The sequence below is a fragment of the Rhinolophus hipposideros genome (genome assembly GCF_964194185.1).
Source record: "Rhinolophus hipposideros genome assembly, chromosome: 9".
Classification (NCBI taxonomy): Eukaryota; Metazoa; Chordata; class Mammalia; order Chiroptera; family Rhinolophidae; genus Rhinolophus; species Rhinolophus hipposideros.
Window position 1 is genome coordinate 18,828,998 of NC_138055.1, and position 25,816 is coordinate 18,854,813.

Here is a 25,816-nt window from a genome sequence, read left to right on the forward strand (position 1 = left end):
GAGTCTCCATTAAGATGGGTGCTACAGTCGTATGTTTTGTAATTACATTATCACATACAGGTAATTGTGTACATCCTGTCACCTTAGCCAAATTCTTTTGGTTAGAAACAGGTTACAGGCCATGCCCACATTCAAGGGGCTTGGGTTATACAAGGGCAGGAACACTGGGAGTTGGGAATCATGGGGAAGGGGGGGGTCACCTAAAGAAGAATCTGTTTGCCACAGAAGAGAAAGGAAAATTGGGTTGATCTCAGCCTCAGGATTTTCTTTTCACTTATAAAAAGCTAGAGGGCAGAATTCATGTTTGAGTCATCTTGTGTCTTTTGCTCTCCACCGTCACCCACCTATTAGACAGTATCTTACACTTAGTAGGGACTCAGTTGGTATTTGTTGGCTTAATTAGCTATAATGCTATAAAATTCCTGCCAAAGAAAGCTGAAACTCTTGTACTTAGCCTGAGAATCTGACTATTGGAAAACTGAAAGCCATTGTTTATAAACCAAGACTATTAAAATTTTAGTTATTGCTAGCAATGTCTATTTATCATCTGTCTAATCAAATAGTAATTTTTAATAACTACTTTTCTCAGAAAAAGCTATATTGGTGCTCTATTTTAAAACTGGAGAATACAGATCACCTTGATAATTTATTATAGCATTATTACTAGCTGCCTGAAGATCTGGAACCTTCTACGCATTGTTATGAGAGGCTAACAGCTATATAAGGTGGCCTTCTTTTCATAGTTTTCTACTTCTTTGTCAATATAACGTTTGCCTTCCAAATCAGCAGGAAAAATTAGCAAACCTTTTCATTTCTTGTCTATGAGAAAAATATAAACTGCCAGATCAAAGGAGAACTGAGTATTTCCAACTCTTAGAGTTGTGCTCCTAAAGAGTCACATTCAGCCTTATTGGAATATTAATTATGTGTGTATTTAATCATCTCTATGGCCCTAGAATTCACATTTTGCAAAGTTGTGATGTTTGTAATTCTTCTTTCTTGGATAAATAAGGTGGAGGCTAGATAACCATAGAGCACCTAAAAATGCTTTTGAAGCATGAACTAACAAGTCCAGAAAAATAAAGGCTAACAATAGAAAGAAAAATATGCCACAAAAGACTCTAGGTCTTGGTGGCATGAGGGAGGACATTAATAACTTCAATATTAATCTAACAGTAAGAGAGACGTCAGCGTGGAATACAGCAGTCAGAGGTAGGAATGCTTCATATTGAATAAGAGACTGTGAGAGAGAGGAGGTATTCTCAGTTAGTAAAATAGGTCATATAATAAATGATTACCGCCAACAGCCAAAGAATAGACAGTTAACAAATGTGAGACAATCCTTGGTTGCAACTGTTAACTATGCATAGATGTTTTACAAGCCCCAGGATCTTTGCGAACAGAAAAATAGGTGGGAAAATTAGTTGGACTTTGGTATAGCCCTGGAGAATTCTTATTCTCTTCTCATAGTACATTTTATGCTTGGCAGAATTCTAAAATGGCCTCTCAAATTCTGGTGTACACGTCCTGTGTAATCTACTTAACCTTGAATGCCTTCTGTATAATCCTCTTTGAGTTCAGACAGAATCTGTGACTGTGATTAGGTTACTAATCAGTTGACTTTAATTGAGAGGGACATTATAGGCCTGTCCTAATCAGGTAGGTCTTTAAAAGGGACTGGATTTTCCCCGAAGTTAGAGAGATTCAAACATGGAAACATTACAGGGCCTATCAAGGGGATCACGTGGCACGGAATTATGGGTGACATGTAGGAACTGAGAGTGGCTTCCGGCTGAAAGTCAGCAAGAGAATGGGGGTCAGCCTTACAACTGCAAGGACCTAAATTCTTCCAACAATCAGTTATCTTGGAAGAGGACTCCACACTCTAGGTGAAACCATAGGTGAAATCAAAGTGGCAGACACTTTGATTTCAGCCCAATGAGACTTTGAGCAGAGGACCCAGCTAAAGCAGACTCCTGAACATAGAAACCACGAAATGATAAATTTGTATTGATTTAAGCCGTTAACTGTTTGGTAATTTGTTATGCTGCCGTAGAAAAAGAATATGGCACCTTATATAGAGCCTAAGCTTCTACAATGACATTTTTCTAAACATGCCCCATCCCTTCCCAACTTTGTCTCTATACTCAGGTATTCTCTTCCCTAGAATGATTTCTGTTATATATATCTATCTGTTTGAGCCATAATTTATGGCCCATCTAACTTGCCATCTCCTTGTTCACAGTTTTCCTTGTTTCCATAGATGAATGTTGTCTCCCTCTGCTCTGTATATCCAGTATACTTTGTATCTCTTTCATGTAACTTACATGTTTTCTTTGCATAAGAATTATTTGTATACATGGTTTATACTTTTTATTTTAAATTTGTTTGTTGATTTGAATAGGAAATACATACATTCAAATATTCTAAACATGAGAAAGAATATATATTGAAAAGTAAGTATTCTTAGGTCAATTTACCAGTGCCCTACTCCTCTGGTCTGTAGGTAACAATTCTTTTCAGATATATATGCTCACACAGGTGACCATATATGTATATACCTCCTCCCTCTTTTATATACAAACTAACATAGTGTTTATCCTTTTTTCTTCATTGTGAGATGTTTGAAGAATCCATGTCTTTTTCCTTCAAGTATTAACTTCCTCAGGTATTACCTAAGTATTTAAAATCTACTGAATTTTTTTTTCTATCAAGGTTTTTCTATCAAACCTTTCATTGACGTTACTTATATTAATTCTAATATCATTTTGACAGACACTTTGATTAAATGCTTTCCTTAATATGGACTCAAAACTTTTCTGAACATTTTACTGTTTAGGGTGGACGCTGTATATCAAAAAGTGCCAAAGGCTCATAAGTATATGTATAACACGTGTTTACTAGATTAGAACTATGTGGACAGGTATTTCTGATTGGGATATTAATATTAGCAGGTGTACCCTTTATATCATGTCAGGTAGTTCTGCCATTCTCTTGGCAGAGTGGTTATTGTATGAGGGGTCTTAATGGGGATAGGATTGGGAACACTGCAATAAAGGGGTTTCAATTATATAAGAATTTGTGAAAAAGTAGTTCTTTGAACTGAATCTGAAATATTATATTTATTGCCTGTTCCCATGAAGCTTTTGGGCAAATGAAGCTTATAACAGTTCCTGAAATTCTATAAATTTAAAACAGTAGAAAACCTAACCTTTTTGATATGTGAGCATGATTCTGGGGCCTTATATTTTGTTAAAGTTTTTACTAACTTGTTTGTCTCTCTGCTCCTAGTCGTCTTAAGTGCCTTATTAAAAGTATTGACTACTTCCAAGCTTGTTTTTCCTCTTACCGATTCTGGGAGTATCCAATTCCCTTTCCTAATTGGTGAAATTGCACTGAGAGGGAAGGGAAAAAAAAGAAAAAAGGATCCTCAGAGAGTACAAACCCCTGTGACTCTTTTTTCAGCTCTCACCTCTTCTTCAGTGTTTGCTTCATTTTTGTTAGGCCTGATTCTTGCACATGGCTTCCAGGAGAAAGGGACTTATGTCAACTTTCTTTTAGTGTCTACATTAAAAATAAAAAAATCTCATATACATGTCTGACCCCAGCTTGGATCAGATGTTTTTCCCTCGCTCCTGGCCAAACAGCTGTGGCCTGGAGTATAGGCAGGGTTTTCAAGAAGATGCCAGCTCATACTCTAGCTACATAATTACAGAGAAGGGGTAGTAATATTTTTCAGAAGGTGGTGGGATAAGAGGAAGAGGTTGAGAAACAAGGGGACAATAAACATAATACCTTTCAAAATGGGGAAGAAATGGAAAGGTCTGGAATCATGTGTAGTCTCGGTCATGTGTAGCTGCTTAGGAGGGTGCTTATCAGGAGTCAATAGGAAACCATTTGGGGTATGTATAGTTAGGGTTCTCCAGAGAAACAGGACAAATGGGATGATATGTATGTCTCCATATGAGGTTATTGGTGTTCGGAAATACATCTATGCAGATAAAGAAGCAGCTGAAAATCTATGCAAAGTTGAGGTGTAACTGGGGAATAGTTTAATATCTGAAAAATTAAGCTTGGCTTAAAGCCAGTTATCTGTACTAGGGGAAGAAAAAAAGTGCCTGTTAGGTGAGAATTGTGTGTGTTAACTTTCCAGAAACAAATCTTTTATGTTTTTAATGAGTAAAATCAGTTGCTTGAAATCATTTACCTTTTTCTCAATGGACTTATCAGCTTTGCCCCTTCAGGATACACTTGTGCAAAGCTTAACATTGACCTATCAGGCACAGGAGAAATGTTTAGAAGGTCCAGCTCTAATATCACAAAGTAGAACAAAGAAGGGTGGAGTTGGAGCTGGGAGAAAATAAACTGATAACTAGCACACCTCAGAACCATGATTTATTTCAAAAATTTTTGGCTTGGAATTCCTACACTGTATGGGTAGTGTAAATTTAAAGCCGAAAGAATTGAGGGGAGGTCATAGTTAAGAATTCTCAGGGTGGATTTTTCATGCTTCCCAGAGCTGAGGCTGAGGCAAGTTTTTTTCATCTTCTTGTATGGCGGTCATACCCAATTATGTAGCCTTTTGAAGGTACCAGGTTTCTATAGAGATTTGGATCTCATCCGGTCAAAGGCTGTAAGCACTCAAGCCCATTGGTTACCTACCTGGAAAACCTCCCAGGGTAACTACAGGTGAGGTATCAAACCCATTGCACTTGTTAGCAATTACATCTGTTTTTGGTCCCTGGGGATTTCAGTCACACTCTTGTGAGCTCCTAGCTGCAGTTTTCTGTCCACACAGGGCATTATTTATGTTCTTTGTTTCGTTTCTGCACCAGTGTAGGTCTCCCTCCAGCCACCCTCCCACTCTTTGTCATGACTTTCAGTGGTATTTATTCTGGGTGCTGAGGATACAACTATGAAAAAGAACAGACATCCTACATTCTCATAGCGCTCTTGTTTTAAAGGGGGAAAAATAAACATGTATCAGGTGATAAATGCTATGAAGAAGAGGGAGCAGGGGTAAAGCAATAAAGTAATGGGGATGCTGTTTCACACAGAGTGGTCAGATTAAGCCTTGCTGATAGAGTATAGTATTTGGTAGGATAATGTCAAAGATGGTCAGTATTAGCAATACATTTCTATAATGAGCAGCTCATCTTGGTGTCCTAAGCAGTGTTAATTCATAAGCTGAACTAAGAAATTGGGAATTGGGAATACTGCTAATACTAACAGTATTAACGTAAGTTAAAAACCATAATGGGGAAATACCCTGAGGACAATGCCATGAGTCCTGTTAGTTTTTAATAATTCCTGTTATAAATGCTGCCAGTATTGAATAACAAATGAATCTATAAGATAATACGCCAAGCTTCTGACATGCATTATAAATTCATCGTCTTTTTCCAAAGTCTGTCCCTCCTCCTGCATCCACTGTGAATGGCCCACCACCATCCATCTTGTTGCTTTGCTATTCGTTTGCTCTTCCTTCATTTCATCATGCACTTACGTCCCTGCTTGTGTTAGGCACTCACTGAGAATCGGGCAGGGTCTAGCGTGAGGTAACTGAAGGTAAGAGGATGCCAAAAAAATCAGTAATCGAGGTGAATAATATTTTAATGCAATCGTTAAAAAAATCAGAATGTATGCGCAAATATCCACGATGAATGAAATACCGAAATTTTAAGTAAAGAAGCAATTCAGCCTTGCGCTGGTGTGAACCCAAAAGTGAGTGCCTCAATTTCTTCACCTGAGTTTTGGCCCTGCTGACCATATAAGGGGACTAAGCCATAATGTCTGCCCATAATGAGTTCCCCAGAAAGGCGAGACGGATGGTGAATAAATAAGTACAAAAATAAAAGTCCACTAAGGTCAAAATAAAATAGGGGCTCCAAGGAGAAGATGTTTGTATTAAAGGGGATAGAGGGATTAGGAAGGAACCCAAGTTATCCTAGATACCTTTTTTTTTTTTCACTTTAACCGAGTTTTGGCCTCCTTTCAAAATCCCTCTTGAATACGTCCTTTCCTCTTCTCCATACCCATCATTAATGCTATTTCCTTAGCCCTTTTGTCTCCTGGATTCCTCCTAACTGCTCTACTGCCAGAAAGGCTTTGTTAAAACACAGATCTGATCATGATCCTCTCCTGTTTAAAACCCGTTAATAATTACCAGTTGCCTTCATTATAAAAGCCTGCGTCTAAAGCATTTAATGATCCCACCTCTGCCTCTATCTTGGCATTCTCCCGTGGATTTAGTCATATGAGACTCTGTGTGGTTCTTCAAATGGCTTTGCACGTGCCCGCTCCTCTTCGTGGAATGCTCCTGCTTCTATTCTTTCTCCCAGCTAACTTCTGTTCACATATTAGCACTCAGAACCATAGCTCCCAGGGCTGAGGTTTACATGTATCTTTGGTGCCTAACACATACAGGCAGTTAATATTTGTAAAATAACTAGATCAGCTTTGATGAGAGAGAGTACATGCTTTTGTGCCCATGCATAGCTTCCATCCCTGCCACCATAGCTGTTCCGTTCACAGGTTCACTGTGTAAGCGCTCACGTGGCCCAGGATGGGGGCTGGCTGACATTCGCCGGATGAGCCATCCTTTCTACCTGATTGTTCAGTGCTTCTGCTGGGTATTTACACTTCGTGTCCACTTCTGTAGTCATCTGTATGCCTCTTTTTTCAGACCTCTTTGTGTCTGATCATCCATTGCTATTCCTTATAGGCCCCTGATCAGTTAGCAGAGCTGTTAAAGCCACTGCCCATGAATTCCTTACCTCAAACCACTTCTCTCTCTTACAAAGTTGATGAACCTCTCCCTGATGGCAGACTTTGCTGTCACCACTGACTTTTAGAGCAATGCTACTCAAACTGACCACGTGAAGGACCTTTTTTTAGTTCTGTTTTCAATTCATCATGATTGGTCCTTAGGAAAAACATAAAACCACACATTTGGTTATTGCAACAATGTCAAGTTGCTATAAATGATGCCAAATGTGGACTGTCACTTTCTATACTTGATTTTATATCTTTTTGTGGAATGATAAAAGCAGTTTGTAAACTGGCTTTTGTCTGTGGACCACGTTTTGAGTAACACAGCAGTAGTTCACTCCTGCATGAGGCTATAGTGTGATAGCAGTTTTCATTTTGCACCAGTGTATTGAGCTGATTCATCCATGAGCTGCATGGTTTTTGCAGGAGCCACTCCTTGAGAGTTGCATAAAGGTTTGTTATTTCACCTGGCTAACGTTCCTTCCAATTTATTATCTGGGCCAGGGATATCAGAGGCTTCTGCTTTCTCTTTCTATCATAACAACCCTTTTTTCACAGGTCAAAAAACCAGTGTTTGTGTTCTGGCTACTGCTAAGTTTATCCATCCCAATTATGTACTCAGGGACCAGGTACATGACCAGATGGTGAGTCTGCAGATACCTTGAGCCAACTGTGAGGTAGTCGTGGGCCGGGACTCCATTTATTATCTGGCTTCCATATCCTTCCACTCTGGGTGGAACTGGGTGGCCATAAAGGTATTTTGGGAACCCTGGTGTCAATACTCGGTGCTAAATGCTCTGCATATATTACATAACTATCCACATCAATGCCAGTATAGATCTATATCCAGCAGTCCCTGGAATGGTTAGGTATTACTCTTCCACCAGTGTTGGTTTACTCTGGTGAATGGCGGCACATCCCCTTGGAGAGAGACTGGAGAAACATTGCCTATTTTGCTCAAAGGGACTCAGCCTATGCTTACATTGGGGGGTACTATGTCTCTGAACTGGATTCCAACTGCATTGCACACAAATCTTATACTCTCTGTTCTTGGACCTTTTTGGTCATGTAAGTCAAAAAATAGCCTCATTCACTATTTGTTATGTGTTGAATTGTGTTCCCCTCCCCAAATTCATATGTTGAAGTACTAGTACTAGTAAACCCTAGTACTTCACAATGTGACCTTATTAACAAATAAGGTCATTGCAGATATAATTAATTAGGACGAGGCCATATGGAAATAGGTTGGGCCCCTAATCCAATATGCCTGGTGTTCTTATAAAAGGGAGAAATTTGGACACAAGAAAACACACTCGCAGAGAATACTATGTGAAAATGAAGACATTGATTAGTGTGGTGGCTCCCACAAGCCAATGAATGCCGAAAGATTGCTGGCAAACCATCAGAAGATAAGAGAGAAGCATGGAATGATTCTCACAGCCCTCAGAAGGAACCAGCCCTGCTGACACCTTGATCTTGGACTTCTAGCATCCAGAACTGTGAGACAGTAAATTTCTCTTAGTTTGGGGTACTTGGTTACAGCAAACCTAGCAAAGTAATATACTACCCATCTCTTTTGCCTCTACAAAGCAATATGGCTAATGATTTATTAGCCATAGCCACAGATCCTTATAGGTCAAGGTTCTCTGGTTGCTGTTTTGACCTCACTGCCTTTTATAGCAAATATATTCACCTCGATTCTGACGGGTCAGTGCTATCTCTGGGCCTACTCTTTTGCAATACTATCCCTCCCATTGATAGCCAATTAGTGTTTTAGGACCTTCTTAAGGTTTTCTTGCTAGAAGTTAAATTCTGAGTCACAGGAAAGTGTATTTACTCTCTCTAGCATTCTTCCCCCTGCCTCAGCATTACACCCTGGAGATCCACTTTCATTGTGTGCCCCCAATTCTTGATGCCACATGTCAGACAGACTCAGCAGCTTTTTGGGGAATAAGCTGCTTCTTCCCATAGCAAGGACTGTATTTCATAATTGGAGCAACTGTAAGTAGAATCTAACCTTAGTGATTGGTCTAGAGGTAAGAGGCAATGAGGGGAGGCAGGGCTCCTCTTCAGGAGGACATCTTCCTTGGGTGTGGCCTTTGCAAGGTCTCCCAGCATCTGGAGGCTGCTTTAATTTATAAAAGGGAAGTGAGTAGATCTTCCCAGCCCAGGGGGTCAGCAGCATCTGAGGGTTCGTGTTCTCACGTGCACCCACCCAGATATCACCGTTGCCTGTCTCACTCTCCTGCTTTCTCCCTGTCAGAGACCTAATTACATCTGGGAGACCTGCTGGGGATGCGCATTCAGTTTTCTTTCTAGCTCGGCTACTCAGTCACATCTTCGGGCTGATTTTAAGTATAGTCTGCTCTCTGGGTACAAGAGATAAGGTTCACTTAAATGCTGACGTGGAGGTTTTCTGGTTTGTATGGTATGCCCTGAATTAATAAATACGTAGCCTACCCAGGCCTGCCAGTCCAACACTTCAAAGCCTCTAGAGCAGTGAACAAATACTCCAAAATCATCATAGTTATGATTAACTGCCTGTCTTTCAAGTATTAGAGCTGTTGTGTAAGCTTGTACTTAACTCCTTCCTTCTGTACCTCATTCCAGTCTCCCTCAGGAAAGTCTTAGTCATCATCCTGCTGTTACATGTTAAGAGTTATCACCACTCATTTATCATTAGAAATTGAATCCTTGCTGCCCCCTAACCATCGACTGATAAAATTCCAGAATCCCATTCTGAGAGTCTGTTTTCCAGCACCACTTCTATTACCAATAGTCTTAATTGAATTTTCTCCAAAAGCAGACCCTGAAGTAAGGATTTAGGTGCAGGCAGTGTATTTGTGGGGTAATCTCAGGAAACCTCTGGAAGAAGTGGGTCCTTTCGGTGAAGGTCCCTTAGGGAAGCTGTCAGCATCCGTATGGCTGTCCACAGCAGTGGCAAGAGAAGGGACAAGGGCATGTGGTGTGGGCATCAACAGTCTCCTGCATGGCCTCATAGGGTTGTTAGGAAGAGTACAGAGGTAAAGCAAGAGCATAGAGGAAATTAGCACACAATAAGCACTCAATAAATTTGCTATTGTTGGTATTGATGCTTAATTATACTGCAAATGGTTTTTGTTTTGTTTGCTTTTGCAGTAGGAAAGGATTCATTTCAGGATAACTTTAATTAGTGAACTTTCCTAATGCATTTGAAGTGTGATTTGCTTTGTGAGTATTTCCAAACTTCCAGTTTTCCACAAAACGTCTGTTTCGTTAGTGAGGTCCTCCCATAAGCCCTGACTTGTGATTGAACTGTAACAATGAGATGATGACTGGCCTTCATTTCGTCCTGATGACCTACATGTCCAGTAGTTTGCTTCTGCACTGCAGTTATTTTGAAGCTAATCTCTTTAACCCAGTTTTTGTAATTTCTTTCACTTCTTGTTAACATGATGAAAGAAAGTGAAAATTTCAATTCTTCCCTATTTCAAAAGAAACTATGTTATTTATGGGTCTCAGGCCTCGGGAAAATCCTTACTTACAGTGCAAATAGTAATTATAACTCTTTCTCAGAGAAAATTTCCATTGCACTTGTGAACCAATGATATAAATTTAGAACACAAAATATGATTTTTCCTATTTTTGAATTATTCAGTTTCCACTTCTCTTTGGTTTCATCATTATTTTGTCATCAGCTAGATTGAGAAAATGAAATTAATTTTTCAGTTTTTGAAATACATTGTTCAAAGGAACATTTTAAAGCAAAGTGTGTAAGGCAAAGTATCAATTAATAATTTTATAGGTGAAATTTTTGGAAGGAGAGGTAAGTTAGGGATGGCATGAGAAGAGTGAGTGTGGTAGGAACAAAATGTTACTATAGAGTTATATATAAAACAAGGGTCACAGATTTAAAAAAATATATATCAACACTTCAGTTGGATAATATATGTAATTCAAAAATAATAATAGCTGGCAAATTGCTGGGAGAATTGATAAAGTAGTCGTTTGGTGTCACCAAGAGGAAAGTAAATTGAACTGTGGAAGACAGCAAAGGTTAATCACAAACAAGTCATGTCAAACTAATTTAGTATCTTTGTGATATCCAGGCAAGCTCAATGAGTAAACAAAATCTAATTAGCTTAGTGTATATAGAATATTTAATATTCTTCTTTTTTGGATATATTAGATATGGTGACATTTCATGAAGAGAAAGGTTAATTATAGAAATAACAGATCATATATAGAAATAATGGAGTAAAGTAGAAATTACAGTGACAGAAAATTTGAATATTGAAATAGCTTTAATTAACATTCAAAATAAAATTGGTGAGTTAAAATACTTTTATTGTCATTTATATATTTAAATTGATTTCTCCAGTTTATTTAAATCATATTAATATATTATTGTTAATGTTTTTAGGTGTGATACTGGGATGCTTTAAAGAAGGGAGTCCTTATCTTTTAAACACACATACTGAAATATTTACAGAAATATTCTGATACCAGGGATTCCCTTCACAGTGGGAGAGTATATAGATTAAACAAAATTGCCCATAAGTCGGTGATGTTTGAAGATGGGTGATGATTACATGGGGGTCTGTTATATGAGGTGTGATCAAACAATACGGTAAATGTTTAAATAAAAACAATTACTACAGTAAAAGACACATTGCCCTTAATCCCCCTCAAAATACTCCCCCTTGCTTTGCACACACTTATCCCATCATTCTTGCCACTTTCTTAAGCAGTTCTAGAAGTCCTCTTTCATGAGTGTCTCTAGTTGCACTGTCATGGCTGCCTTGATGTCCTGAATCATTTTGACTTTGGGGAAGAGCCAGAAGTCACATGGTGCCAGATCCAGTGAATAAGGTGAATGAGGACACACTGTAATGTTTTTATTTGACAGAAATTACCATGTACCAGAAATGATGTGTGACACAGTGCGTTGTCGTGATGGAGAATGATTTACGGCACACTTTAAACCACACCTTCTCTCAACTGTAGGTCACACCTGACTGTCTACACACCAAACAAGTTGAAACTTGTCACACATACACACTGTTACTAAGGTTTGCTCTTCTCCCATATTGAAAATCCCTGCCTTTCTGTTGGATGGCTCTCGGCAACAGCATTCACCATATTTCAGCTCGCCCCCACCGGCCCCACTCCGGTTCAAGCAGTTGTTTCTCAGTTTAGTTGTATAGGACACAGCTCCCTGGCCCATGTTGGTATTATGAGCCTTGTGCTCCACCTGGCTCAGTCAGTCGGTCGTCAGCAAACCATCAGTCAGCCATCACTCAGTCAGCCGCTCACGGCAGCTACGGCAGCCCAGTTCCAGGTCGAGCTGTTGTTCACAATCTTAGCTGTAGAGGGCGCAGCTCCCTGATGTGAGAATCCCACAGGTGACCTCTGTGCATTAGGAGCACAGCAAGCATTCCAACCACCTGAGCCACCAGGCTGCCCTATAATATTGTTTGATCACAACAGAAAGCCTCCGTGTCTTACTTCGCTTCTGGTACAGCAATTTCTGTCAAATAAAAACATTACAGTGTGTCCTCATCCACCTTATTCACTGGATCTGGCATCTTGCAACTTCTGGATCTTCCCCAAAATCAAAATGACCATGAAAGGTAAACGCTGTGAAGTGATTCAGGACATCAAGGCAGCCAGGACGGCACAGCTAAAGACACTCACGTGAGAAGACTTCCAGAACTGCTTCAGAAAGTGGCGAGAACAATGAGATAAGTGTGTTCGAAGTGGGGGGATTAATGGCAGTCTGTCTTTTACTGTAATACATTTTTAAAAATTTAAACTTTCACCATATTTTTTTATTATACCTCGTACTATTCTGTTTACTTTTGAATATGTTTAACATTTTCATAATAAAATTAATAAATAATGTGATATATAGCTAATATTTAACTTATAAATAGATGTTAATTATGCTTTCTTTGTCCAGTTATAGTTAATAATTTCACAACCTAGGAGCAATAATAATCACAAAGACATAGGGGAAAAAATAAACCATTTCTTTTGGCAAGGTTGTGGGCAGAAGACTCAATTTTAAGTAAGTGTTTTGTGAAGTAAATGGATTTTTAAGCCAAAGGGACCTTGAGAACTTTCTGTTCCAGTTTCTACATTTGCAAATGAAGGTTTGGAATTTGGGTGGCCTGGTTATTTCGTATCATGACTCAGACTGGAGTCTGGGTCTCAGGTTTTGGTCTGGGATTTTTCTCACTCCATCAGATGTCTGTCTACAAAAGTAATGGAAGATTATTTTAGGTCACTGAGACTCAGTTGCCTCTACAGGGGAAAACTGCAGTGGCAGCAGTGCTCAGTGATCAAATTTGAAATCATAGCTCTGCAACATACGAGCTGTGAAACCTAGAATGATTTATTCCACCACCCCAAGTGTCAGTTTTCTCATATGTAAATTGGGACAAATAATAGTTCCTGTTTGAGTTTAAAAGAAATAGTGTATGTTAAAATGATAGTATTATAATAGAATCTACATTCCAGAGACTTTATATTAAATGACATTATGTACTTTTAGGAAATAGCTGGCACATAGTATACACTCAATGGATACTTGATAGTATTATAATTGTTATTATTATTGTCATCTTCATACTATCAAGGCAGTAAAGAATTTTGAATTTTAAAATTTCATGTATAAACTGCAGGCTTATGATTGAAAACACTGTAAATCAGTATATATATGTATATATATGTATACATATATACATATGTATATATGTATGTACGTATATACAGTGTGTAGGCTGCCACATTAGATAAGTTTTTTTAGAGCAGCTTTTCTGAGAGATAATTCTCATACCTTTAAAGTTCACCCACTTAAAGTATATAATTCAGTGGTTTTTAATAATATCACAGTTGTGAAACCACATCACAATCTAATATTAGAATATTTTCGTCACCTCAAAAAGAAACTCTTATAGATGGATTAGGAGACATTTCCCACTCCTCCCATCACCCTAGCCCCAGGCAACCACTAATGTACTTTGTGTGTCTATAGATTTCCCTGTTGTGGACATTTGATGTTAATGGAATCGTACAATATGTGGTCTTTTATGACTGTCCTCTTTCACTTAGCATGTTTTCAGAGTTCATCCACATTGTTGTATGTGTCAGTACTTTGTTTCTTTCTATTGCCAAGTAATATTCCATTATATGAATCTTTTTACAAATTGCAGAATACTTTACACTTTCCTAACTCCCTGTGTTTGGGATGGAAGATGACTAAATGTAGCTCTATTCTAGGTGAATGAAGGAATCCCACACTTTTTTTTCAGGGATTATAATAGTAACCTGAATCATCTACTGGGAAAAACAGTCACTTTATATACATGCGCCTAACATTAGCCAATTGTGATTTAGGATAAGAAGTATAGATGAAGGAGAGAAGAAGGAAAGAGGAAAAGAAGGGGAATTAAGACAAGGGATGAAAAAAAAGGAGAGTTGAAGAGAATATTTCAGAGACTAGGTGATTGTGCATTAGGAATGCTCTAGGAAATTCCTGCAGTATGTGAGAGGTTGACCTTGGCTCCTTAACAGCTTGAAGAATTGGAAAATCTATTGAATCATACCTTAATTAGGCAGTGTTTGCTATCGGATTGTTTTTGTTTTTGTTTGTTTTCTTGAGCATCAACATTGATTTTGCCCTTCACTTAGTAGATATAGGAGAGAAAAATTAAATTTTCAGAAATTTAATAATTCTGTATTGAATTGCAAAATGTTCACTTCTATCCCCTAACAAATATGTTTTTTTTTTAAAAAATGATTTGGAGAGTATAACAGTGATAGTTTTCTGATTTTAACTTTCAGGGTTATAATTCTAGTCTTTGCTACATTCCTGCCTAGGATACTAGATGATCAGTATCAGGAGACCTTGTTAATCTGAACTTTAAAGGAACAATAACTTTTTAAACACACCACTGCACTCCCTCTTGAGTCCTTTCAGGTCTAAAATTCTGTGGTTTGATATCATGTTGCTTGTTCCTCTTTTAGGTGAGCTTTAAGGCTAACACCCTATTAACTAGACAAGGTTTATATCAAAACAGTCAGATCATTATTATTATTATTATTATTATTATTATTATTATTTTAAGAATGTCTATAGAGAAAAGAAAAAATTATTGCCAGGAGACATCAAAAGTTAAAAGAATATTCCACCCATACCCTTGTTAAAACTAAAGTCTGATTCTAAAAGGAGAGAATCAAAACAAAATCACTTCCCATTCAGCTTCTCCTGGGAAGAGAAGAGTGCCCTTCCCTGCTGATGGTTATGAGGATGTATCAAATGTTATGTACAAAGAACACGTCCCACTTTTCTGTGAGGCAACGGGGACATGACAATATTTAGACTATATTTAGATACATGGGCCAGTATTGCTTCTTTTAATTGTTGAAAGGGTTGCTATCACTGGTCTTACACCTTTAGATGTTCTTAATTCATGCTTTTGACATAAGTAGCCACTGAGAACACACATGGCATATTGAGAGAACAGTAAGTGCCTCTGAATGCTATAGCATAGACAGCATGGAGCTGGGGAGGCGGGAACAGGGCCTTTGGGTTGGGGAATAGCTGCCTGGGGAGGTGGGAGCAACAGCAAGCTTAGGGAGAATTGTATGCCTTGGGGAAATTAAACACTGTACTGATGGTGCTGAAGAAAACCATTAGTGACTTCCTCCGACAGGTGCAAGTGCTCATTATTTAACATAGCAAAGAAGGCCCACCATAATTCCTACCCCTACAAGCCCTTAGTTATAGCCATCATCATATTTTCTCTTCCCTAAACATGCCTTGCAGTTTTTTTTGTTTGTTTGTTTCGGTTGTTTTTTTGCTTTTATGTCTGTGCTTATGCTGTATCTTTGCTTGGGTACTTAATTATACCCTTAATCTATGTTTGGAAACTCTGACTTCAGGCAATATTAGCTTCCTTCTCTGTGCTCCATAGCACCTGTGGAAATCTTATAATATGGCATATTCCCTTGTGGTTATTGTTTACACGTATTCCCCCTTCCCCGACTTTACTTTCTTAAAGGGCAGGGATTATGTTTTATTCATGGTTGTATTTTATACTCCTGGCACTATTTGTGGCCTACGATAAATATTTGTTTGATGGAAGGCATTGATAAAATATTCAAGTCCATGAAGGAGAAAGTGTGAAAATAAAGTATATAATCTTTAAAACAATTGTAACATATTGTTTCACTGGGTTTTACTTTGAACCCAATACTGTTCAACAATGTAAAGAAATATAATCCTGCAGGTGTTTATTAATCAACCATAAGACTAGAGAGTTATAAGCATGTATATCAGCCTGTCCCAGAGGCAGCTTGAAGTAGAGGTAGACAAGATGAGATGAATATGCCCCAGTTCTTTGAATTCATTGGCAAAAATAATTTACAAATCCATCCAGTAGATAATGAGCTATATTAGGTATGAAGCAAATGGTCATCATTTGTGATTTTAGCCAGCCTTTCCCTGAAAAAATGTCTTAAGCACACATGTCTGCTCATTGTGCATTACTTCTCTAGAAAGGCTTTGTTTGGACAAATCACAAAGAAAATATGTAGTATTAGAGTGAGGTGTTTGTTTTTTTGTTTGTTTTTTTTAAAAGTGAGTTTTTAATAACAGAAAGGTTTAATGATGAAGAGAACACAGTGGTACACATAAGTACATTATTCATTTGCGTTCCTTTTCCCATCTTCGCCAATACTGGTTTTGCCTCATTCTGACTCTGGATTGACATGCCCTTCAGGATTGAGACCAGACTTGGTTCATCCCGGCTGCAAATAACTTTCTGGAACTGTCCATTCCAGATTTCAGTCAATGGTCCTCAAACCTGGATGTATGCCATAATCCCCGAGAAGCTTGATTAAATACCAAACAAACAAATGTTTGGACTCTTAAGAGTCTCTGAGTATGGCCAGAACACCCACAATTTTTTGTTTCTATCCACAAGTTTATTCAACACTAAGCAATCGCTCCCAGTTTGCTGAGATTATTTTTTCTCCACAAGTTTCTTCAACATCTAATAGTCGCTCCAACTTAACTGAGGTGGTTGACCCGTCCACTTCTAACTGGAATTTGGTAGCTGACCCAGCCCCGGCCTGAGCTGTCTTGTCGGCTCCAGCAGGCACCGCACTCCGTCCGTAGGTGTCTCTGTCAGCTTCCCCTCCTGTGAGGCTGACAGGTCACTAGTCCTCCAGACGTTTGGGCCTTGGCCTGCCCGTCTCAGGCCGGCTGCAGCCCTAGGTGGCAGGCACGATCTGGGGGCGGGGGCAGGTGGAGATAATCACAGAGGTACTGGATACCCCCGTCGGTAAGGTAGCAGTAGACATGTCTCCAGGCCAACTGTTCCTTCACATAGTCTCGTGCTTTGCGAGACTGCCTGGCTCTCATGACGTACGTGAAGATCAGGCACATTCTTGTCTGCCAGCTCAGGGTGTTTAGGCCTGTGAGCATCCTTCTTGGCCACCCTCACTGCCTCCTTCGAAAGCAGTTCATAAATGGCAAACCAGTTCTTCTTGGGCATCCACATCTCTACGGCCTCTGCGTCTGGTTCTGGAGCTGGAAAGGCCACTCGCATGTTTAATATACCCCATAATTTGAAACCACTGGTTTGTATCTTTCATGTTTAATATATCCCTGGGATCAAATAACTCTGTGTCACCTTTTCAAGATTCAGCTATTCCTGGATTCTTTAAATATCCATCAAATGGTGCATGATACGTAGATAGTGCTTATTATGGGCTGAATTGTGTCTCCCCCCCCCCCCAAATTTCTATATTTAAGCCTCCCAGTATCTCAGAATGTGACTGTATTTGGAGATAGGGTCTTTAAAGAGATAATTGCATGAAAATTTGGTCCTTAGGATGGGCCCTAATCTAGTATGACTGGACTGGGGTCCTTGTAAGAGCTGGAAATTAGGACATCGACATGCACAGAGGGAAGACCATGTGAGTCACAGGAAGAATACAGCCATCTGTGAGCCAGGGAGTGACACCTCCGGGGAAAACCAACCTGCTGCAACTTTGATCTCAGGTTTCCAGCCTCCAGACTTGTAAGAAAATAAGTTGCTGTTATTTAAGCCACCCAGTGTGGTTATGGTAGCCCTAGCAAACTAATCCTTGTTGTGCATCTTCTATGTACAAGCCATTGTACAAACACTTTTTTGAACCCACTAGAATATTGCTAGCTTTTGTGTGTGTGCAGAGAGAGAAGGGGGGAAAATGTAAGTGAGGAGCCAAGAGTTACTCATGAATGCTATCGTATGTCCTCTCCCCTGTTGCCCACAGACTTTAGAATTCCTTTCATATAACTCTCAGTTCGCAGGTATTCTTAATGCTTAATTCTTAATTGTCCAAACTTCTACTTGCTTCTCTGAGTGAAGTCAACAGATCAAAGTTGTCTAACTATAGATTGACATTCTAGTATCACATGACATTTAATGTAGTTACAGGGCACTTTCTTTCTATGTGACTGTAGTCAAAACAATGCCAACAATTATTAATTTTTTTTCCCAATTCTAACTAGCAGTTTGTTCATTGGAATTATGAAGAACAGAAAGAAGGGGATATAGGCCATTAACTAATTTTAGTACCCTCTTATTACCTCCCACTTCTGTGGACTATTATTTATTTATTTATTTATTTATTTTTAAAAGACTTTTTTTTTTATTGGGGAAGGGGAACAGGACTTTATTGGGGAGCAGTATGTATTTCCAGCACTTTTTTCCAAGTCAAGTTGTTGTCCTTTCAATCTTAGTTGTGGAGGGTGCCGTTCAGCTTCAAGTGTTGTCCTTTCAGTCTTAGTTGTGGAGGGCACAGCTCAGCTCCAGGTCCAGTTGTCCTTGCTAGTTGCAGGGGGCACAGCCCACCATCCCTTGCGGGACTCAAGGAATTGAACTGGCAACCTTGTGGTTGAGAGGATGTGCTCCAACCAACTGAGCCATCTGGGAGGCAGTTCAGCTCAAGGTGTCATGTTCAATCTTAGTTGCAGGAGGCAGAGCCCACCATCCCTGGTGGGACTCGAGGAATTGAACTGGCAACCTTGTGGTTGAGAGCCCACTGGTCCATGTGGGAATCGAACCGGCAGCCTTCGGAGTTAGGAGCACAGAGCTCTAACCGCCTGAGCCACCTGGCCAGCCCTCTGTGGACTATTTTAGATGCCATATTGGAAATACAGTTGTCATATTAAAAGTCCACATTAAGTTTTTATTCTAATTCAACAAATATTTATTGTGTACCTAAAATATACCCATTACTAGGCTAGAAATTAAGTATACAGAGATGAATGCAGTATGGTTTCTGTTCTAAAGGAGTGTGCATTTCAATAAATATATCAGGAAATAAAATGCATCATAGAATAGAAAATAAATAAGGGGGAAAATGACTATTTTGGTTTAGTAAGTAATCCAATTTAGTAGTTCTGAATCTGGATGGTTATTAGAATTACAAAGAGGTATTTTAAAAATAGAGTCCCAAATTCTACCTCACGTCAACTTCTTCAGAGTTTTCAGGCATAGGACCTTTGATTCTGCGTCTACAAAAGTTTCCTCTGGTCTCTTATGCTCACCAAGACAGAGGTCTGATGGACATTAACTGTGTGTGTGAAGTTGAAGCTGACACTCAAGTAGGGAGATGGGAGATGGCCCATGTGCTAAGGATTGCTGAATCAATTTTCAGAGTACAATGTACTATGTGATTTTAAAAAAAATTAGTGTCTCAAGATATAGAGTAAATAAAATAATATTTTTAATCAAACTAAGGAATCTTGGAGGTAAGTGACAGAAATCCAACTCAAATTAGCACAATCCTAGAAGGGCATGCACTGGCTCACGGCATGAGAAGGGCTGTCTGGGGTGGTCCTCTAAAGCAGTGCTATCCAGTAGAGTAGCCATTAGCCATATGTGGCTAAATGTTTCTTGACACATGGATAGATTTTCTGTTAAGTATAAAATACACACTGGATTTTAAAGACTTAGTATACAAAAAGAATGTGCTCTAACAATTTTTTATACTGAAAACATGTTGAAATAATGTTTTGCATATATTGGGTTAAATAAAACATTAAAAAATTAATTTATGTGTTTTTACTTCTTTTTAATATGCCCACATATTGGCTCATGTTATGTTTCTGCTGCTCTAGAATCATTGGGACCAGGAGCTCTATGCCTCTAGGACTCTGTCTTTCATCTCCGCTTCTCTCTGGGTGTCAGCCTCCTTTCCTCTAGTTACAGAGGACTTTTCTTCTAGAAGCAGGAATCATGCTGTAGGCAGCCCCGGGCTTTTTAGGAGAGAATAGTGTTTCTACTAAGTAGGAAAGGGAACTTCTCTTCCAGATCCCACTTTGAAAATCCTGGGGAAGAATTTCAATTGGTGCAGCCAAAGTCATGAACTATGGCTAAGAAAATGGGATACTATGATTGGCTGCGTCTGGGCTAGGTGTTCAGCCCTGTAGCTGGGCCAGGAGACAAGATAAGGTTGTCAATTATTACACAAACCACGTGGGTATTCTAGGGGAGGAATTTCCATCTATTTTTCCAAACAGTAACATTAACTAAGATTTATTGAGTGCTTACTATGTACCAGGCATTGTGCTAAGTATTTTACATAGATTATCTCATTTAATATGGACAGCAGCTATTTTGAGGTAGTCTGAATGGCATCTCAGATGTAATAAATCTCAAACTCCGACCTTCTATTATCTTTCCAACCTTAATAAATAGATGAACATCCATACAGTACTCAAGCCAAATAACCCAGAAATCATCCCTGATTCATTCCCTCTTTTCCCCTTTCTTCCTTCCGTTCATTTATCTTTCTTACATAGTTAAGTCTTTTCGGTGTCCATTCTTACACAGCAGCCAGAATAACTGCTTAAAAACATAAAGCATAAATAAATAAATTCCTTCAATGAATGAAGTCTAAACTTTTCCCCATAACCTGTAAGGCCTGTCATATCTAGCTCCTGGTTAATTTTCCAGCTTTATCTTGTGCCACACCCCTTGTCGCTCACTATGCTTGTTACATAGGTCCCTTTCATGCCAAGCTCTTTTCTGCCTCTGGCCTCCCCTCTTCCTGGGATGATTTTCTAGTTTGCTGAATGGCTAGCTCATTCTTCTTATTTGTGTCTCAGTTCAAGTGTCACCTCAGAGAGGCTTTATTCTGAACACTTTGCAGAAAGTGGATCTGCAGTTACTCTCTTATCTCATCACACTATTTCATTTATGGCATGTCATAATTTGCATTTCTCTTATTTATTTGTTTATCATCTGACTCCTTTACGACAATGTATAAAGGCCATGATCACATCAGCCTGTTCTATCTTATTCACATTATCTATCCCCAGCACCTGTATAATATCTGGGAACATAGTAAGTGTTCAATAAATAGTTGTTGAATATGTGAATGAATCTTCATTTTACAGATGAGGGAACTGAGGCTTAGAGAAGGTACTTAACTGACTCCAGTCATATAGCATGAAATGATGGAAAGGGTTTCAAAACCAGGCAGCTTGGGGTGGCCGGTTAGCTCAGTTGGTTAGAGCGTGGTGCTGGTAGCACCAAGGTTGCCGGTTCGATCCCCACATGGGCCACTGTGAGCTGTGCCCTGTGGGCAGCTTGATTGCAGAGCCCCCACCATTAATTTCTGTGCCATAAGAAAGAATATTGTAATGGACAGACAAAACAATGAATGTCTACTTTCGTTGATAGCTCGCTGAGCACTGGCCATGGTAACAGGTCTTGTGTTCATTTAGGGCTCTGTTGACTGGGTGAGAAGACCCTGTCCAGTCCACATGACTGAGAGGAGAGAAGGGATGTTTCACAAACAATAACTGGGAGCTGTCCGAGAAGAACTGGAAGGGGTGAGGGCAAATAAGAACTGTCCTCCCAGGATTCTATTATGTTCCCTCAGCGCACTGAAGGCTACGCATACTTTCCCTATAGAGGCCATCGTTTTGTCACTGTCTTTTGCAATTCACTTCAAGTTTGGGAATGGAATTTGGAATGAAGTTGTGGGGACAGCTGGCATCAAGATAATTGCTAAATGTGAAGTCTGACAGCACAGATTGACAGTTGTGAGAATATGATAATATTTTCTACTTTAATAGATGCAAAATCATGGATGGACAGGAGGTTGGGATTCTTTCCTCACTTCTTAGTGTAAATGAGTCTCTTCATTATTCCAAAATTGTGTTTAGTATATATAGTAAGTGTTCTTTAGCTATACTATAAGCTAGGATTAAAGGTTATAGCATTTGGTTTTTTTCGTATAAGATATTTCTAAGAACATACATCTGTTTTTTAACTTGTGATTTTTATCTAGAAAAAAATATTGGTGATTTGGTCCATTAGCTGTCTGTCAACTTATTATCTTAAAAGTAATTTACGTTCCCTGAGGAAAGAGGAGAAAACCTCATTCTTCAGAAATGAAAAGTATAGTTAGAGGGGAAAGTTGTACGTAATGGTAAAATATGGGGGCAGGATTTGAGAGAGTCAACATTTCTTTCTGATGAGATCTGATTTACTCATGCATTGCATACATTCATTTGTCAAACATTAACTGAACATTTCTTTGATACGAAAAATAAGGATCAAATAGAATAGCAAGTATACAGGACCCAGGAATGAGAATATCAGGGTTCTAATCCTGCCTCTTGGTAACTGATTTTGGCAGAGGCAGGTATCCTTTATCAGTTGTGGCCCCTCCTTGGCTTTCAGGTGGGGATAATGGAATCTGACCTGCCTGTCTTTCAGAAGTATGGTAAGGATTGAGAGAGTTGTGTAAATTATACTTCTGCAAATAAATGTTAAATATTGTTTCCTACTGTTCTATGCATGGAACTGCTTCTTATAGAAGATATAAAAAAAATTAACCATTCTTTTTACTGTACTTTGGCTTACCAGTCCATTTCCTGGAATCAATGTTTTTGTAATACTTAGTTTTTTTTAGTGCAGTTTTAGATTTACAACAAAATTGAGAGGGAAGTGCAGAGATTTTCCATGTGCCCTCTGCCCCCATACGTACATAGCCTCCCTCAGTGTCAATCTCACTCACCAAAATGGAACTTTTTTTTTAACCAAGTATGGACCCACATTGACACTTCATAGTCACCCCAAGTCCATTGCTTTATTTTAGGGGGTTCACTCTTGGTGTTGTACAATTGTGTAATGACATATGTCATACAGAGTATTTTCATTGACTTAAAAATCCTCTGTGCTCTGCCAATTCCCCTAGCAACCACTGATCTTATTGTCACCATAGTTTTGCCTTTTCCAGAATGTCATACAGTTGGAATCATACAGTATGTAGGCTTTTTAGATTGGCTTCTTTTTCTTAGTAATATGCATTTAAGGTTGCTCTATGTCTTTTCATGGTTGATAGATCATTTCTTTTTAGTGCTAATATTCCATTGTCTGGATGGACTGCAGTTTATCCATTCACCTACTGAAGGACATCTTGGGGACTTCCAAGTTTTGGCAATTATGAATAAAGCTGCTGTAAACATCTGTGTGCAGGTTTTTGTGTGGACATAAGTTTTCAGTTCCTTTCGATAAATACCAGGGAGGGTGATTGCTGGATCTTATGGTAGGAGTATGTTTAGTATTGTAAGAAACTGCCAAGCTGTCTTCCAAAGTGGCTGTACCATTTTACATTATCACTAGCTATATATGAGAGTTCCTGTTACTCCACATACCTGCCAGAATTTGGTGCTGTCAGTGTTCTGGATTTTGGCCATTCTAGTTGATGTGTAGAGGGTTCGCACTGTTATTTTAATGTACATTTCCCTGATGACATATGATGTGGAGCATCTTTTCACATGCTTATTTGCCATCTGTATATTTTCTTTGGTGCGGTATCTGTTGAAGTCTTTGGCTCACTTTTTAATTGGGTTTTTTTGTTTCCTTATTGTTGAGGTTTAAGAGTTCTTCGTATATTTTGGGTAACAGTCCTTTATCAGATGCTTCTTATGCAAATATTTTCTCCAGTCTGGGTTTGTCTTCTTAGTCTCTTGACATTGCCTTTCATAGAGCAGATTTTTATTTTAATGAAGTCTAGCTTATTAATTATTTCTTTCATGGATCATGTCTTTGATGGTATAGCTAAAAAGCCTTCAGAACTATGACAAAGGTCATTTCTCCTATGTTATTTTCTAGGAGTTTTATAGTTCTACATTTAGGTTTGTGTCCATTTTGAGTTAATTTTTGTGACGGGTACAAGGTCAGAATCTAGATTTGTTTTTTCGCATGTGGATGACCAGTTGTTCCAGCACCATCTATTGAAGAGGCTATCTTTGCTCCATTGTATTGCCTTTGCACCTTTGTCAAAGATCAGTTAACTGTATTTATAGGGCTCTATTTCTGGGCTCGTTATGCTTTTCCATTGCTCTATTTGTCTATGCTTTTGCCTCCATCACACTGCCTTGATTACTATAGATTTATAGTAACTCTTGAAATAAGGTAGCATCAGTCCGCCAACCGTGTTCTTCAATTTTGTTGGCTCTTCTCTGTCTTTTCCCTCTTTAAACTTTAGAGTCAGTGTCTTGGTATCTACAAAATAGCTTGCTGGGATTTTGATTTGGATTATGTTAAATCTACAGATCAAGTTAAGAAGAACTGACATCTTGACACTGTTGAGTCTTTCTATCCATGAATAGAATCTCTAACTATTTAGTTGTTTTTTTATTTCATTCATCAGAATTTTGTAGTTTTCTTCATGTAAATCTTGTACATTTTTGTTAGATTTATACCTAAGTATTTTATTTTGGGGATACTAATGTAAATGGTATTGTGTGTTTAATTTCAAATTCTACGTGTTTATTGCTGGTATAAAGGAAAAAGATTAACCTTGTATCCTGTAACTTTGCTATAATCATTTATTAGTTCCAGGCTTTTTTTTTTTTTTGGTTGATTATTTTGGGTTTTTCTACATAGATGATCAGATCATCTGCAAAAAAAGACAGCTTTTTATGTATATATTAATCTTTATTATAATTCATACCTTAGAAATGAATTAGCCTAAAAGACATCTAGGCTATCATGCTCTCCTTTCTGTTCATTCAGTTCTGTTCATTCAAATAAACTAAGAAAACTTAGTTTATTTGAGAATGGTGAAAAATGCCAAGTAATATCTTAGTTTTATTATGACAATTTTTATCTCACAGGCATTCTGAAAGGGTCTCTGGCCCTCCGAGGTCCAAGGCCCATATTGTCTTAACAGACCTACCCAGACACAGTGCCTTCTGCAATTCCTTATAAATTTCAGTGGGCCACCAGGCTAATGGAACATTCTATCACTCTACCTACTAGGTTCTTAATTCGGTTCTGGGGCTATTATGCCTGAGAATTTGCATTTCTGTTTTCCTGTTCCCCTTTGATTTTCTCTAAATGGCAGTTAGTTATTTTCCAAAAATAGTATCATTCGTTTTACCAATTCTTTCTGCCAAATAAAGAACCCAAAGCATTGTCAACTGCCAAAAGTTAAATGAGGCTCCTCTTCTCTCCTGAATGAAAACACAAACACAAAAACAAAACAATACAACAATAAAAAAGATTAGATTCATAGTTATGATCTTACTTAAATTTTAAATTTTATTATATTAGATGTTTTCTGCATGGTTTGTCTCTTCAGTCATTGTCCATAGGACTCTGAGAAGCTGTAGGAATACACAGGTGCTACAAAGACAATTTTATTTCTTCCTATCCTATCTGTACCTTTTATTTACTTTTCTTGCCTTATTGCATTAGCAAGGACTTTTAGTACAGTGTTGAAAAGGAGTGTTGAGAAAGGACATCTTTCCCTTGTACCTGATCTTAGTGGCAAAGCTTCAAGTCACTCACCATTAAGTATGATGTTTACTGTAGGTTTTTTTGTAGAGATTTCTTTTCATCAAGTTGATAAAGTTCCCCTCTATTCCTAGTTTACAGAGAATTTTTATCATGAAGAGGTATTGGATTTTGTCAAATGCTTTTTTTCTGCATCTATTGATATGATCATATAATTTTTCATTTTTTAGTCTGTTGATATGATA

General features: G+C 38.5%; 1 protein-coding gene and 1 pseudogene across 12 annotated transcripts in view; one reads left to right on the plus strand and one right to left on the minus strand.

Moving 5' to 3' along the window:
* ANKS1B (ankyrin repeat and sterile alpha motif domain containing 1B) overlaps positions 1–25,816 on the plus strand; it is a 915,638-nt gene that overhangs the window by 32,453 nt on the left and 857,369 nt on the right. The gene's annotated exons all lie outside the window — the stretch shown is intronic.
* LOC308502549 (small ribosomal subunit protein eS10-like) lies at positions 16,744–17,321 on the minus strand (annotated as a pseudogene). The gene has a single exon. The product of its transcript is annotated as a small ribosomal subunit protein eS10-like (transcript).